A 16,591-nucleotide genomic window follows, 5' to 3' on the forward strand; every position below is an offset into this window, starting at 1 on the left:
GAGTCTCTACGTTGGTAGCAGCCACTCTGTTAGTGATGGCTGTTTAACAGTCTGATAGCCTTGAGGTAGAAGCTGTTTTTCAGCCTCTCGGTCCCAGCCTTGATGCATCTGTACTGACCTTGCCTTCTGGATGATAGCGGGGTGAACAGGCAGTGGCTCGGGTGGTTGTTGTCCTTGGTGATCTTTTTGGCCTTCCTGTGACATCGGGTGCTGTAGGTGTCCTGGAGGGCAGGTAGTTTGCCCCCGGTGATGCGTTGTGCAGACCGCATTACCCCTCTGGAGAGCCTTGCGGTTGTGGGCGGAGCAGTTGCTATACCAGGTAGTGATACAGCCCGACAGGATACTCTCGATTGTGCATCTGTAAAAGTTTGAGTGTTTTATGCGAAAAGTCAAATTTCTTCAGCCTCCAGAGGTTGAAGAGGAGCTGCTGCGCGGTGGACCATTTCAGTTTGTCTGTGATGTGTACGCTAAGGAACTTCACTTTACACCTTCTCCACTACTGTCCTATCGACGTGGATGGGGGGATGCTCCCTCTTCTTTTTCCTGAAGTCCACGATTATCTCATTTGTTTTGTTGATGTTGAGTGTGTGGTTATTTTCCTGACACCATGCTCCGATGGCCCTCACCTCCTCCCTGTAGGCCGTCTTGTCATTGTTGGTAATCAAGCCTACTACTGTAGTGTCGTCTGCAAACTTGATGATTGAGTTGGAGATGTGCATGGCCACGCAGTTATGGGTGAACAGGGAGTACAGGAGAGGGCTGAGAACGCACCCTTGTGGGGCCCCAGTGTTGAGGGTCAGCGGGGTGGAGATTTTCTTTGCACGTCAGCCTTGACATTGGTTTTGCACATCAGCATTAAACTAGACATCAGGCCGATGTTGTCATTTTTAGCTGATATCAGTTTTATTGTTATGTTGTTGGTTGAGCACCACTTTTGACGCTGTCTTTCTGCAATTTTTGTAAAGAACTTGTAGCAATCAAGAGCTGCAGTATTTAGAGGTTACTGTGCTACTTCCAAAATATTTAATGGCAGCTGTTTCATAGGAAGTTAATGTTTATTTTTCAATAACTTACTATTAACTAATTGCATGTGGGTTATTGTGAAATTCACAGTAATTTACTGTAGCTAATCTGCCCGTTCACTGACCTGACGGTCTGGTAGGAAAGTGAGTATTACAATAACATGGCTCTTTTGTATCACATGCACTGACAGTGTACAAGCTTAATGTTTATGAACAGAATACAACAGAGCACATTAACTGGGATGACTTTCCCACTCATGGGAGACCAAAAAGAGCTAGCTGAAGCGACGCCTCAAATAAGCCACTCCTGCAATCTTATGAAAGGCTGACGCTGCTACAGTATGCTGCCAATCAGCAAGTAATGTGCATGTTGTCAACAGAAATGTCAGTGAAGGCACAGTAGGTTACTGGCAAGGATTGCTAGTGGCAGCAAGTGTCTTGTAGGTTACTGGCAATGTTTTGTCAGTTATTGTGACCTTTTTCTAATAACTTACTGACTAGTAGTTTCCAGTTAAGAATTGACAAATTCACAGCAACAAGTTGCCATTAAGTTATAAAAAAAAATGTATAATAACCTCTTTACAGTGCAGCTCAATATTGGCACATTCTCTTAAAGTTTGCAGAACAGTGTTAAGAGTTGCTCAACTTGCATCAGCATAACCATCAAACACTCAAACTGCTCCAACACTTCCACTGACAGTTGGCACAAACACGCGTTTGTTTTACCACACCCTCAAATATGCTAATGAGCCCCAACCAGTACATTGCCCCGAGCTATATTTTAAAGCACAGTGATGCGTACCTTATTATTCAAGATAATGGGTAGAAAAATGTCCAATACCTACAAGGTACCAAACTGTATCGTGAGTTTATATGTGTAGCTGGGAAGTTTCCCTTTTTGTACCCCAGGGAACAACACTGTACCCTAACCATACCCTTATTTTTTTAAACTGTGTTAATATATGTTCCAAGTAATAAGTATGGACCTGCAGAAAGAACGAGACACTCCCAACCAAGAGGTTGCAAGTTTAAATCCACAAAGAATTATTGTATACCCTGTCAAGTGTCCTTGATCACTGCTACTTTTATGTTGATGTAATGTTGGTGGTGATAATTGTACAATTATTTACTTGAATCTGGGCAGGTTTTTAGCAAAGTGCAGAAATGCATTTCTGCCAATAAGTCTGTGGCCATATATTTTATGCTCACAGATCTGGTGGTGTAGCTGCACTGTAGCAGGACATTACAGGTTGCTAGCAAGCAAGGGGTTATTAGTTCAAAGTTTTTACAGTAATTAAAATCAGATTGCAGAAGCATACTGTCATTTTATAGAAATATCACCAAGTTGATGTATATTTTTATTTTTACTGAAATGTAGGACAAGTGCAGAGAAATATTCTTGGCTATATATTTATAGCCAATCTCCATTATGTCCAAAGACCTGGTGGCGCAATAGGATCTTCAGGTAGCTAGCTACTGTACCAAGAGGTTGTGAGTTCAAATCCCAAGTGAGGTTGAGTCCCAAGTAATCAGCAGCCTACTGTCCTTTAACATTAACACCTGAGTTTAGCTGTACAAATACAGTAACTAGTTGTAGATTTACCGTATTTTCACCGCAACTAGACAACCTCCAGGGGACAATGACACAACGTTCTGACAACATCCTGATAACGTCCTCGGAACAAACCGGGAACGACACACAACCTGCTGGGTACCATCACTATTTAAACATTGAAATAATGTAAATTACGCCTTTTAAAGTATGGTATTCTAAAAGACGTTTGACATCTCGGCTAATCGGCTTTCACATGTGCTCAAATGCTGTCACGTAATTTCATGGGATCACATGTTGAAATGTTGCATCCCCATGTTGTAAAAACAAATCACAAGATCATGTTTTCACGTGCTCAAATGTTGTCACATGTAGTGTAATGATATCAGATATTGAAATGTTGTATCCTTATTGTCACATTTATTTCACAAGATTGTTGTCACATGTTGCTTCACATTAACTTCACGTGAAATTCATGTGGTTTTTCCATAAGGGACGTATTGAGCTCCTAGAGCCGGAGGTGCTTGTAGCCTTTTAGACTGGCTAAACCACTAACCTGGCCCTTGCCCGAGGCTCCCAAGGTCTCTTCTCTCTGCTGTTGTTATTGGTAGGGTGGGATTCGGGTAGCAGTGCCTATGGGGTCGGACGATGCTCTTGAGGCAGTACATGCCTCATTCATAAATGTGTAACGCCGCAGAGCATGTCTTCATGACACGATTGTATATTTAGAGCACTCCGAGTTGCTCTTCGCTGCCACTTTCTGCCTGTCTGCTTGCCTGGCTACTAGCTCTATGGCCCTATAGGCTACCTAATGACATAGCTAAGCCCCAAGTAAAAGCATCTATGTTAACACTACGTCATTGAGTACGGTTACATGCACACAATAATGTGATTTATTGTGGATAGTCAGATTTAATATAATAGTTTTGATTTAAAACGTTTACATGCTTTGCAAGAAGATTGTTTTCCCTAATAGTCGTGTTTACATGGACACATCTGAAATCCCACTACCTGATGGCACTCTGATAAATGCAGAAAATCACCAATCAAAATAAATGTTCTACCACAGCGACCTATGTTATTTTTGGGAACCATATTTGATTCTGAGTTCGGACATATAAAGTTTGTATGTGAAAACTACTTCTAAGATGAATACATGAATTTGTTCCGAACTCACTTCACTCGCACTAAAGAGGGAGGCTCACTTGGCTGGTGCTAGCACATGCCCAGATCAAATACACAGCTGGAATGCTGATTTAAGGTGTTTACATGTCCCAGTAATGTGAAAAATTGGTCAGAACACCAGGTGTTTTAATCAGCGAATGCTTCTTTATATTTTGACCATGCGCCGATTTTTAAGATAAAAGGAGTAAAGTTTTACGTGAGTATTGCGTAACCTGGCTCATAGCATAATCAGTTTAATATTGAATGATTACTGTGCAGGTACACGTACTCTGTGTTGGTGGTTGGAAGATCTTCTCGAATGGCCCCTGGGCCAGCTTTGAGTATCTCTGTTCTGCTGTGTGAGCATTCACAGGCACATGTGTTTAGGGATAAATAGTCTATCTCCATACTCTGCTACTGTATGGGATCTGAATCAGACCATTGTGACTGATTTGATACAGTGACAATGTGACCTCTTCAGTCAGGAGGGATAATCAATGTTCTCCCTGACCCCTCACTGTTATCCATTACATACATTACATTTAAGTCATTTAGCAGACGCTCTTATCCAGAGCGACTTACAAATTATCCCTGCTGTTCTGTTAGAACTAGGTTTCATTGGGATACTGTGGTCGCTGCTGTGTAGTGGAGTGTATTGTAGACCCAGCCACGCAGTGTGAGTACTGGAGTTTGGCCCTTAGTCTCCCTTCTTCCCTCTTCCCTGCCCTGGTGGAGTGCCTTTGTGATAAAGAGGTAGAGAGCGAGGGAAAGGAAGGAGAGCAAGAGACTGAAAGAGTGCTGCTGCCTGGGTGGCAGGCGGGCGGATGGAAGGATCAGAGGCGTGTTAAGTCCATTAGGATGTGAATGGAGCTGTGCTGGGTCACAAGCATGCTGGGTGCATTCTCGCTCTCTGCTGCTGTCGCGTGAGTGCCTCTGCTCTGCCTGTCTCCCCCTACACACTTTCTATTTCCCTCGTTCGCTCTTTTTCTTCTCTCTATTCCCCTCGGTCTCCTCGCTCTCTTTCTCTCGACAGCAGGGTGGTAGGTCACACACACACACACACACACACACACACACACACACACACACACACACACACACACACACACACACACAGGGGTGGCAGAGGAAGACAACAACAAAAAGAGTATCCGGGCTAAAATCCTCACCCAGCCTTAATCCCTCAGTAATCTATATCCTCAAAACCAATGTGTGGGTGGGAGGATATGGATTGTGGGTGTGTGTGTGCAAATTAGTTTTGGACTCATTGGGATTCCGTATGTTGAGTAGTGATGAGTCATACTCCCTTCCACGTGCCTAAGTCACAGAGAAGGATTGGAGAAAGAAAACAAGGAAAGAAGGCTCAATGCCTAACCCCCTGGTCTTTCCTCACCACCTCATGATGCCAGCCTGCTCTAACAGTGCTCTTATGTTTTGGCCTAGTTACTTAGTGAGTCAGTCAGTTAGTTAGTGTGGGTAGTTGCTTTAAAGAGTGAGGCAGCCCATTTTAGTTCAGCCTTTTCCTCCTGTTGTTTTCTGCTGCTTTATTCCTCAGCTTTAAATCACCCTGACAGCACAGCCACAGCTTAGTAATTTGACTGTTTATTATGATTATTAAACGTCACAACAATTTAGTTAAGGATAGATGGGGGAAGGCGAAGTAGGAAGAGGTCACAGTCAATCAGATATGCTTTAGTTGTACCCTAATTTGTTTTTGTATTAGTATATGTCATTCAACATGACTAATGTGGTGAGAGTCCAGTATCTCTCTGAGCCACTGACTATGACCTACAGGAGTTGAGCACTAAGCTGAACACTGATGCTAAGGAGAGTCTGTTTCCTTCTAACCTGATGCTACCGAGACCCGTGACCCTAGCCGCACGTGGTCTGATTCTCTATCTGCATTTCTCTTAGGAGTGTGCACTTACTTACTCCTCCTCGTGGATTTTACATGTTGGAATTTCCTGCCATTCCAAGTTCCAACCCGCTGCAGAGATTACCAATATATTTTTTGGTGGACATAGAAGAGCACTCCCTTTCCCTCCTGTCCTGTCATAGTAACATCAGGACTAGGGAAGGAGGTGTATCAATGATTTATAGTCCACATTACACTGGGTCAAAAGAGGCCTTTTAGTCTGGGGGTGTGGGCTGCCTGGGGATGGCCAGGTATATGCTGCCTGGCATGGAGGTCATGGTGAGTTGTTCAGACCCCCCCTACCCCCAGCCCCCACCCCCAGCCAAACACACAGGTACTGGAGATAGCCCATGGTTCTAGCTCAAACAGTCAGTAGTAGCATGGAAAGCAGGGATTCCTGCAGCTGTCCAGAGTAATGTTGTCACGATACCTGAATTTGGGCATATTAGCCAAAGTCACTGAATGGTATTTGATCCAGACAGCTAGTGCTCTGTTTTGAGTTCAATATCATTTCGGGCAAAAAAAACATCTTAGTCGAATATTTTTCCATATATACACACATCCTATGTTTCTTAATCAAATCAACTATATGCACTGAGCATATGACTAGAGGGAGTCTGACCGCAATTGATTTGATTGTGCCGGGCTGAGAGAATGTGTGACTAGCACCCGTTGTCTCTCTCGCCTCCCTTCTGCAGCGACCACCACAGAACATCAGTGTTTATCGTGATGTCCGTGTTGCTGAAGCTGCAAAAAAATGACAGCCATTTCTGACTGACAAGTTCTGTTACTGAAATCCATAATTTGTTTAGGAAAAACATTCCCTGTTCCCTCAATCCTTGCTCTCTTTACGTGACATGTATTCATCGCATGCACCTGATCAATAGGGCCTGACTTATAGCCTATCATAATCACATCAATAAATTGGCTATAAATAAATTTTGAACACCGTCACACATTGACAGCAAAATGGATGCAGAGGACGTGAAAAATAAACTCGAAACACGGGAATGTTTACTGGTTGCTCAGGAGGTAAAGGGGAAGTCAGATTTGTTGAATACATTTGACTAATAGTAGAAAATACTGGAGATCTAGAAAAAGAAGGTAAGGAGCAGGCACTGCGTCCATATTATGTGTCCCAAACCGGTGCTGTTAGATTACAATATAACTTTTCTGACCGCTTGGAACGATGTAAACAACACAAAATAAGTTATAAGCCTACCAGAGAGTCTGTAACAATATATATATATTTTTTAAGCCTTTATTACAGCAAAGACTAAAAAAAGTCGCATTCGTAAATGCAGTTTCTGAAATGGAACGATTTATCTATTGTTTAATTATTCAAGGGTCACTTTATTTTATCTCAACTAAAATGCTTGATTGCATTTCAAATCATGAATGACTTGTATGCTGTGTGATGACATGAACAAATGCATGATTGATACGGTAGCCTCTATAACTATTGAAATATAGGCGGAAGTTAAGGTATTAAGACTAACCAGGACGTGCTCTTAGGCCTACAGCTCAATGATGGTATACAAGGCTGCTATACTAAGCCTACTAATGATAATGACATTATTATATTGATGATCATAATAATAACAATAAGGAGATCAAGAAAAAGGAGGGTTATTGTTATTATAAATATTATTTTTCGGACAGTTTGGAACAGTGTAAACATCACTTAATAAATAATACTAGAGGCTATTCTAACGAGGAAAAAAAGTGTAAAGCCTTTATTACAGCATAGCACAGATTAAAAACGGCTGAATTAGTGAAATTGTTCATCTGACATGTTGTGGTTGCGTAAGGCTTGGTGCTCACAGAATCAGTAGACTATTAAACAAACACTCAGATCCTGCTTCTGTTGCCTGTTTATCTTATTTCTATGTATATATAGATATAGATGGATGATTTTATAAAGCCAGGCATATTTTAACAGTTAGGCTATTGATTATAGGCTTAATTAAGTTGGTTTCCTCTCTCCTCACTTTTTTCTTAGACAACTAAGGCAAGGGCTGTTTTCTCATCTTCTAACTTTGCTGCTACCTCCGCCGCTTTGTTCTCAACACCAATATGCTGGATAACTTTGCTGTCATGCACATAGCAACATGATCTAGGAAAAGACAGCAATTCAACAACACACTGATGTGTTTCAGAACCGTGGACAGCGACCACTATCCAACACGGGAGAAAGCGCATTTGTTAAAAAATATAATTTTTCTTAGTGTTGCACCATTGTTCTTACTTAACATAACCATATACAATTTCAGTAGCACGTCTTGCAGTGATGGACTGTGCCTTCCTCATGGCCTCCACAATGGATCAGTCCACTCAGACAGACGTGAATCAGACAGTTGTCTTTTACACCATGTAAAAATTATTACTTTTTTGCTATTGCTCGACTAAAGAAATCTTGGTCGACCGACAGCCTATCGCCCAAACAATCGACTAAATGGGGTCAGCCCTAATATTTTGTATGTTTTTTAAACCTGCAGATAAGGGGGGTGCTGTGGTTGTTTTAGACTATGAAAAATATAAAGAAGAAATTCAGAGACAACTCAGTAATGAACGTTTCTATAGAAAACTAAGTGTTGATCCCACACAGGTGTTCCTAAGGGATATAGGCTCTAGTTTGGAGCAAGCCCTATTAAACCACCTTATCTCAAAACCTGAATATGAATATCTTTGCTGTAAATGTGCTATACGTCCATGCCTTTACATTTTACCGAAATTACACAAACCTAAAACACAACAAGGCAATTATCCAGGCAGACCAGTGGTTGCAGGAAAAGGCTCAATGCTAGAGCCATTGTCGAACTTTATAGACGCTTTTATTAAAACTCATGTGCAAGCATTGCCATCATATGTAAAAGACTCTATAGACTTCATAAACAAGATCTCACCAATAACGGGTTTGAAAGAAGACTTTATTCTGGTCACATTAGATGTCGAGAGTCTATACACCAGCATTCCCCATGCGGGGGGGCTGGCAGCACTAGCTCACTATTTGGGAGACAGAGATACTAATGAATATCCACCAACAAACTTCATTTTAGAGCTGGCAGAATATGTTTTGAAGTATAACTATTTTAGGTTTGATGATGAATACTACCTCCAAACGAATGGAACGGCGATGGGTTCCACATTCGCTCCAAGCTATGCTAACCTTTATGTGGGTCTATTTGAAGAACGTTTTGTCAATAACAAAAACGAAAATCCATTTTTGAATAAAATCCTGAAGTGGTATCGATATATTGACGACATTTTTTGCATATGGGAAGGAACTGAACAAGAGCTGTCAGGTTTTATGTCACTACTCAATGACATTGACCCCAATCCCAAATTCACTATTGAAAGTGACACTCAACGCGTTCATTACCTCGATATGTGGATTGAGAAATCAAATGGAACCCTGTTTACAACTCTGTATCGAAAAGAAACAGACAGAAATACTCTATTACAGGGGGACAGCTTCCATCCTGAGCCATTAAAAAGAGGACTTCCTAGAAGCCAGTTTTTCAGACTGCGCCGTATATGCTACTCCAATGATGATTATCTAGAAAAAGCAGCGGAGATGCGCACTAGGTTTCTAAGAAGAGGCTATTCGCCACAATGTGTGGATGAAGCTCTTCATTTGGCATTGGGAAAAACACGAGATGAATTGTTACAAAAAAGACCTGCTAAAGCAAAAGAACACTCCGTTATGTTCACAACCACATATACTTTGAATTCGCGTAAAGTGGGAGATGTGGTTAAGAAACACTGGCATATTCTATCATCGGATCCAGCTTTGCCGGCTGAATTTAAAAATCCACCACTCATTGTGTTTAGGAGAGGTCGCAATTTACGCGATAAATTGGTTCATGCCAACTGCCAGCCACGAAAGAAAATCAGCCAGGCTCTTTTACGCCCTCTACCAAATGGTAGCTATAAATGCAGAGGATGCGCTCAGTGCAACAATATGATGAAATGTGAATATTTCTGCCACCCCCACACAGGAAAACGGTTTCAAATTAACGATATCATCACGTGCACCACCACCCATGTTATTTACATTATTAAATGTCCATGTGGGCTCTGCTATGTCGGTAAAACCTCCCGCTCTCTCAAACAGAGAATTAGTGAACATAAAAGTTCAATCAGGAGAAACGACAGGGATTATCCAGTCGCAGTACACTTTAATGACCTAAAGCATGACATTTCTACCTTTAGATTTTGTGGTATAGAGAAAGTCAAGATATCAGACAGGGGAGGTGATATTAATAATACTCTCAGCAAAAGAGAATGTTTTTGGATTTTCACCCTCCAGACATTATTTCCTAAAGGACTTAATGATGAAATGCCTATGCATGTTATGTTGTGAATTAAAATATGCTCCTATTTAAGATCACTTTGTTTTTTCGCATGATGTACCCAATGATTAATGAAAACTTGCTATGTCCTTGTTGTGATTTTATGGACGTGTTCGGTGCGTCTTGTTACACTTTTGTTATATTTGTGAAATACATATTGTTATGTTTGGTAGCACTTATTTATTTTTCCTTTGCCTCCAACTCCTTTCCATACGTGGAACGGATGTGGGTGGGGCTAGGTCTACATAGAGGTGCTGTTTTAGAAAATTCACAAAAGCTCTGACGAAGGCCGTGAGGCCGATACGTAAGCTTATTAAATATCAGTGATACTATCAAGAACAGTGTGCGGTTTCCTTTTTTCCTTCATCCTGTTTCAACTGTTGCCATGCACCTGCAACAAGATTGCTCAGATGTGCGAGTGCCTTTTTGAATTATGTTTTTTATTTAACCTTTGTTTAACTAGGCAAGTCAGTTAAGAGCAAATTCTTATTTACAATGACTGCCTAGGAACAGTGGGTTAACTGCCTTGTTCAGGGGCAGAACGACAGATCTTTACCTTGTCAGCTCAGGGATTCGATCTAGCAACCTTTTGGATACTGGCCCAACGCTCTAACCACTAGGCTACCTGCCGCCCCAATATCATTGGATTGGAAAATCTTTATGTCCATTTTTTTGAGACCACCATGTATGCATTAATGAATCAATTATGCAATCAATTTGACTTGATTGTATAAACATAACTTACTACAAAACAACATGGTCATTTATTTGAATGCTAAATCTCTATTGATAAACTGGGTAAATCAAAATGTAGACTAGCCTAGGTCTATTCACAACTGAAAGACTGGCCAGTGGTTTGTATCCTCAGACCATCCGGCTGCTGAATAGCCACCACTAGTCAGCTACTGCTATTATTGGCAACTACTAGGAGAACATATTATTTCATTCTACTGATCAACAACAGTTGCATATAAGAAGCAACCACATGGTGTCGCTAACTAGCAAGCAACCAGTAGACTGACTTTCGCCCCCACCGGTCGGGCATTGTGCAGGAACCAATGGGATGCTCGGGGGGGGGGGATGCAGGAAAGCCCCAGGTGGCTATCCCACACTGTTGGTGGAATCTGACTTTGTGCCTATGGAATCTAGTGGACACCAGATGGCGAGGGAGAAAAATTGAATGAATGTTTTTATTAACATTTGGCTTTGAAATAAGCATATTTTGCATTATGTAGTACTAGGGTAGTGAATTCAGCTGTAATCTAGCAAGGAAATGCAGCTTACGTTTAAAGCTGGAAGCTACCGGTAACGTCTTGCATTGGTAAAGTATGCTACCCTCTATGGACATTGTTTTGCGAACAGTAATGAACATTCAACATTTCTATGCCGTGTCGCGTTATTCAAGTGTGTTAACTTCTGTGCAACATGAGTGGGGAGCTAACAATGCAGCCCAGACAGCTCTAGCAATGAAATGAGTAAGTGGAGCACTTTGCTCATCGCGCTATAAAGGAGCTGTACTGATACAGACTTGGTCCTCTCAGTATCGTGAGACACATTTGACAAAAGTACGAGGGATGCACGATATATTGGTGAACATATCAGAATCGACCGATATTGACTAAAAGTGCCAACATTGGTATCGCCAATGTTAAAACCGATGTCAAAGCTACCGTGCATACCTCTATAACGTAGGTACATGCTCTACATGTGCAAAACAGCATTCCTAACCTTGCCCACACAATGTCTGCTGTGTGGATCGAGCAGTCATTTGAAAGAGTAAGAACATTTTTGCACTTGTTGTTCACCTATTGAAATTGAACTTCAGTTCATGAAAATGAATAGCTAGCCAGCTCCTTAACCCTGTTGCCCAAAGCTAACGTTATAAGCAGTAAGCTAGCTTCATCTGGCTAGTGAGGCTCGACCAAACCGGGTTGTATGTTGTGAAGCTAGCCACAATAAGGATTAGGCCCTAATATTGGATTTTGCATTTAGCCTTCAAAATAAGTGTCATTGACAGTGATGCAAATGAATACAAATAATAAAAGTATTGCATAATTCTACTATTTGTATTCATTTGCATCACTGTCAATGACACTTATTTTGAAGTCTAACCGCAAATTCCACTATTGGGCCTAATCCTTATTGTGGCTAGCTTCACATAGATGGGTCCGACAACAATTCATGAAATAAGAACTGTCTTATAAATTTGCGTTAACTAGCTAACTATAGCTACTGAAACAGATTATGTTGTGTTATTTGATGTGTATCTTTTTTGACACGCAAAGACCCAAACGGCGTTCCATAGAAACCTGGTTGAGAATGAAACGACTGAACAAATTAACGACGAAACAGCACAGCAAGTAACGGAAAGAAATAGGTTTTTATTATGTTTTACTGGTAATGTGGACATACCTAAATGCCAACAAAATAACTTTTTGTGTGTGTAACCTTTATTTAACTAGGCAAGCCAGTGAAGAGCAAGGCAAATATTAGATATCTGTATCGGCCAAAAATGTTATATAACAATTTTTTTTGTACCAAACTGTTTTTTTAGTGGAGAGGGGGGGATCGAAAACGTACCTAAGTATCGGTATATCGTGCAACACTAGTCCAGAGAGAGTGAAATGTGGGCTCATAAAGGTCGAATTTTTTTTGTGGACACTTAGTCTTTCAGTCTCTCCTTTATCTTGGTCTCTCTCCCCCCTTTTCTCTCTTTCATTCTACCACTTCTTTTACTCTCTAGCACTGCTTGCCTGTCATGCTCAGATTTTTTTCCCCCTCTCTAGCTTGGTGTGCGTGAGAGAGAGTAGAAAGGGGGACAAGCGGGGGTGGAGTGAGAGGGCTCAGCTCAAACAGCTGTACTGTTAATCCAGGTAAAGCGAGCGAGAGCAAGAGGGAGTGAGATTACATCTGTTAACTCTGACCTCTCCTGCCCTGAACACACAGAACACCATCCTTGGAGAAAGGTAGCTACTGTCTGTTTCTCTTGATTCTATCTTCATCATGTGTTTGTGTGTGTGTGTGTGTGTGTGTGTGTGTGTGTGTTCTGTCAAGTATTGTGTAGGGCCAGGCAGAATAATGTGATGTGTGTAGGTCAGACTTTCCTATCAGCTCTGCATCTCCTGAATCCAGCTGCAGCAGCACAGCTGTAGCCTCCTTCGTCAGGGGACCTGTACTGTAATCCTATCATATAGTGCCTACCGTTCTAAATAAAGACACACATCACACTAGGGTTGGGCAATATTGGTAAAATATCACAAAATATATATATATATACTTTTAATGGTATTTGAATAATAAAGTTCTAAATATCCTTTATGAGTAGTTCATGACCCAAGGGTGGCAACAGCCTATATTTATAAGGTATTTCAATGGGGCTTTCTCCGTTCTGATTGTTTATGCTGTTCAAGCCAACTTCAACCCAAAATAATTTACAGCATTTTCAGCCATTTCTGCATTTCCTGCATTCGTGTTATAATTTCCACGCAGTTCCACGTAGTGCTGCATGATATGGGCAAGAATTCTAGGCCTAATTAACTGGTGACCTGTTGGAATCATGGAAATAGAATGATTATTCTAATTCTATAGTTGGAATATAGTGGGCAACATTTTGAATACATTGTTGTTTGACATGACAACGAATGAAAAAGCCAGGGAGGAATTATTGTGACCGGGTAGGAGTCAGTGTTCGTCAGTGTTTCACACGGGACCCTAATTAGATGTTACATTACATGTTTTGTTAGTGCTAGCTAACATGTTCATGCTTCGCCTATTCCTCTCAGATTTAAGAGCTACCTTTGCACAAATAACATGCTGATTTAGGCCTACACCAGCACTAGTATCAGGCCAGGGATGTCGCTAGGCCTATTCATTAGCCCCCTTCTAAATAGATCAATATATCAGTCAATATATTTTCTCTGTGATATCTTTTTTTCGTCAACTGTTCCATCGCATCTTAAATGTCTCACCTGCGGGCACTAGGACCTGGGGGAGGCTGCTGCTGCGGAGGCTGCTGCATGCGCTAGTGACTGTTAGACTGTCTTCAGCAAAGATGGCTGACAGAAATACTAGGATGGAAGCAAATGTAAGTGATTATAACATCATAACGAATCATGCAGAAAATTTACAGTTGACAGGAATATGTTAATGTAGAGACAAACGATTATGCATATTTTTTTATCAAAGTTCATTTATGAAAATCGCGATTCAGCAAGCTAGATGACTAGCTAACATTAGCCAGCTAGCTGGCTAGCTTCATGGGTGTTGTGACGTGAGTATGAAATTGTAATTCTGGTTGTTTGTTTTAGGGACTCCTGAAACAACCAGGAAACCAGGCTGTCGTCTTGTGAAACAGTGGACGTAAAGAATCTAGCTAGCTAAAGCATTTACTGCAAATTGAATGTACAATTTTGTGAGCTTGCCTTGCTGACATTTGCCATGCAATGCAGATAGATGAAATAACAACTCGCTATGTTCTTGCTTATTGTGTAGTGGAGGATAAAAATACCTGTATGCCTAGCTATCTAGCCGATCTGTGTATCGACCCAAATGTTTGGTATACATGTTAGTTCAGAACCTAGCTATGAACCTCAGCTATTATAGCCAGTTGTATCAACTTCAAAACAGTCTGAATGACATTAATGAAGCCTATGGACTGAGTATAATATAACTTTGTGCCAAGGATGCAAGTCTTGTATACATGTAGTTATTAGCATGCATGAGATCCCCCCCCCCCACACATTTTAATATATTTACTGATCATGTACTCTACCTTGGCAAATAAAGGTGCAGTTCAGGTATGAATGTCTTGGAGATAATTTTTCAGTCATATCCAATACCAGGAGTTTCAAATTCCAGTCTTTGAATGACACTGTGTCTGCATGTATGTATTACAATTATACACTTCAACAGTGTTTACTAATCTTGGTCCTGGAACATCAATGGTAACCCATTGTAACTAATAGACTACAAACAGGATTTAACTAGTTAAAGGCTGATTTGTAATTCATATATACAGAAGTAAAAAAAACAGTACACTGCACTTCCTATGCATCATGTAAATACTATAAAACTGGTTCATCTCAATATCTAATGCCCTTCATCTGCATTGATCTGAAACAGGATAGGTGTAGTATTTCATCAAATGAGAATTAATTTCAACCAGTAGAGAATGTGAAACGCTTTATTGAAAGAAGTTCATTATCCAAGTGTTACATGCATTATACATATTATAATTGTAATATTATAAATACGAGTTCAATCTGTACTTCAATGCACATCTGTTGTGCATTTATAACAACAGAGGAAGAAAGGAGGTGGTGAGAGGTGTAAAAGACAAAGGTAAAACAGGAGCAGGGAAGGCAGCATATGATCACAGTGCAACCCAAATATTCTCAGTTCATCACAATTACATAAGTGTCTCTCTAGTCGGCCCGACGGTTCTTTAAAAGCGGGTGAGGTGGCGATGATGGGACTGGGGGTTGGCATCCTCTCACATCAAAACATATCTGAAGACGAGAGACAGAGAGAGCATGTTTAAGCCTTGTGTTTTTATTCTAGCATTGTTAGTCATCATAATAATCAGGAGGTGAAACGCAAAACTGACCTTGGATCATTAACTGTGGGACTACTGCATCTCTATTTCATTGTAAAGCATCTCTTTTAATACTTCCTGTTGACCTCACCAAGTGACCTCTGATCATGCTGTGCCCTCTATGTAGCCAGTTCAGATGCAGGAGGGGTTCACCCACACAGCTGATATAACCTAGAGGATTTTGGGAGAAAAGGAGGGGGATGAAGTGAAGGAGAGACTAATTAAGAAAATAAGGTAGTTAAAGAGACAGTGTTCAACAGGAGTATGTGTGTGGCCTCACCTGATGTCCACACTAAGTGGCTGCAGAGTACTTTATACTGAAAAACATGCACAGACACACAAGGACAAACAATATAGCATAGTTATAGAAATAATGAAGTGTCTTACTATTCTCCATGGTTGGCCTTCTTGCCTATTCTTTGAAGGTGGAAGGAGCCACAGTTATACACCTGAGCCTGCTTTACTGCACAACACAATCCATCAATCAGATTGATACATGAGTGTGTAGATGTGGGTTATAGGGTGTCTAATTGTTCTACATTTTCAATATGGGTGATTTTAAAATAGCCTGTTTTTGTACAGACATAACACCCTTACCTAAACTGCACCCTCACCTGAGAAGTAGAAATCAAAGGGAGAGAAACTGAATTGAATAACTGCAGTTGACATAGCTAAGTAAATGAAAGAATACTCTTATTGCAAAATGAATGGCTCTTAAAAGAGCCTTTGGTTGTGCATAGTGTAGTCTATGGTGTTGCCATGGAACAGCACCCTCTTCGAAGAAGTATGAGGTGAAGATCTCCCGCACATGGATTGCCTTTATTGCTGCGTTGTTGGACCCAATCCTTGAAGACTTCTCTGGCATACGGCGGCGAGCTGCAGATCCCCTCCTGGTCCTCGTGTCCATCCTCATGAAGTTATGCAGGACATAGGTAGCCTTCACACACCTGAATTCCTCCAGGAGGCAGTCCCAGATGGCCCTGGTCACCC

General features: G+C 41.1%; 1 protein-coding gene and 1 long non-coding RNA gene across 17 annotated transcripts in view; both read left to right on the plus strand.

Moving 5' to 3' along the window:
- The window catches only part of LOC115172299 (gephyrin), a 114,964-nt gene that overhangs the window by 9,572 nt on the left and 88,801 nt on the right, over window positions 1-16,591 (plus strand). The gene's annotated exons all lie outside the window — the stretch shown is intronic.
- LOC115172300 (uncharacterized) lies at window positions 12,435-14,654 on the plus strand. The gene is made up of 3 exons (XR_003871420.1): window positions 12,435-12,974; window positions 13,990-14,092; window positions 14,316-14,654. It is a non-coding gene; the product is annotated as an uncharacterized LOC115172300 (long non-coding RNA).

The sequence above is a fragment of the Salmo trutta genome, chromosome 33, assembly GCF_901001165.1.
Source record: "Salmo trutta chromosome 33, fSalTru1.1, whole genome shotgun sequence".
Classification (NCBI taxonomy): Eukaryota; Metazoa; Chordata; class Actinopteri; order Salmoniformes; family Salmonidae; genus Salmo; species Salmo trutta.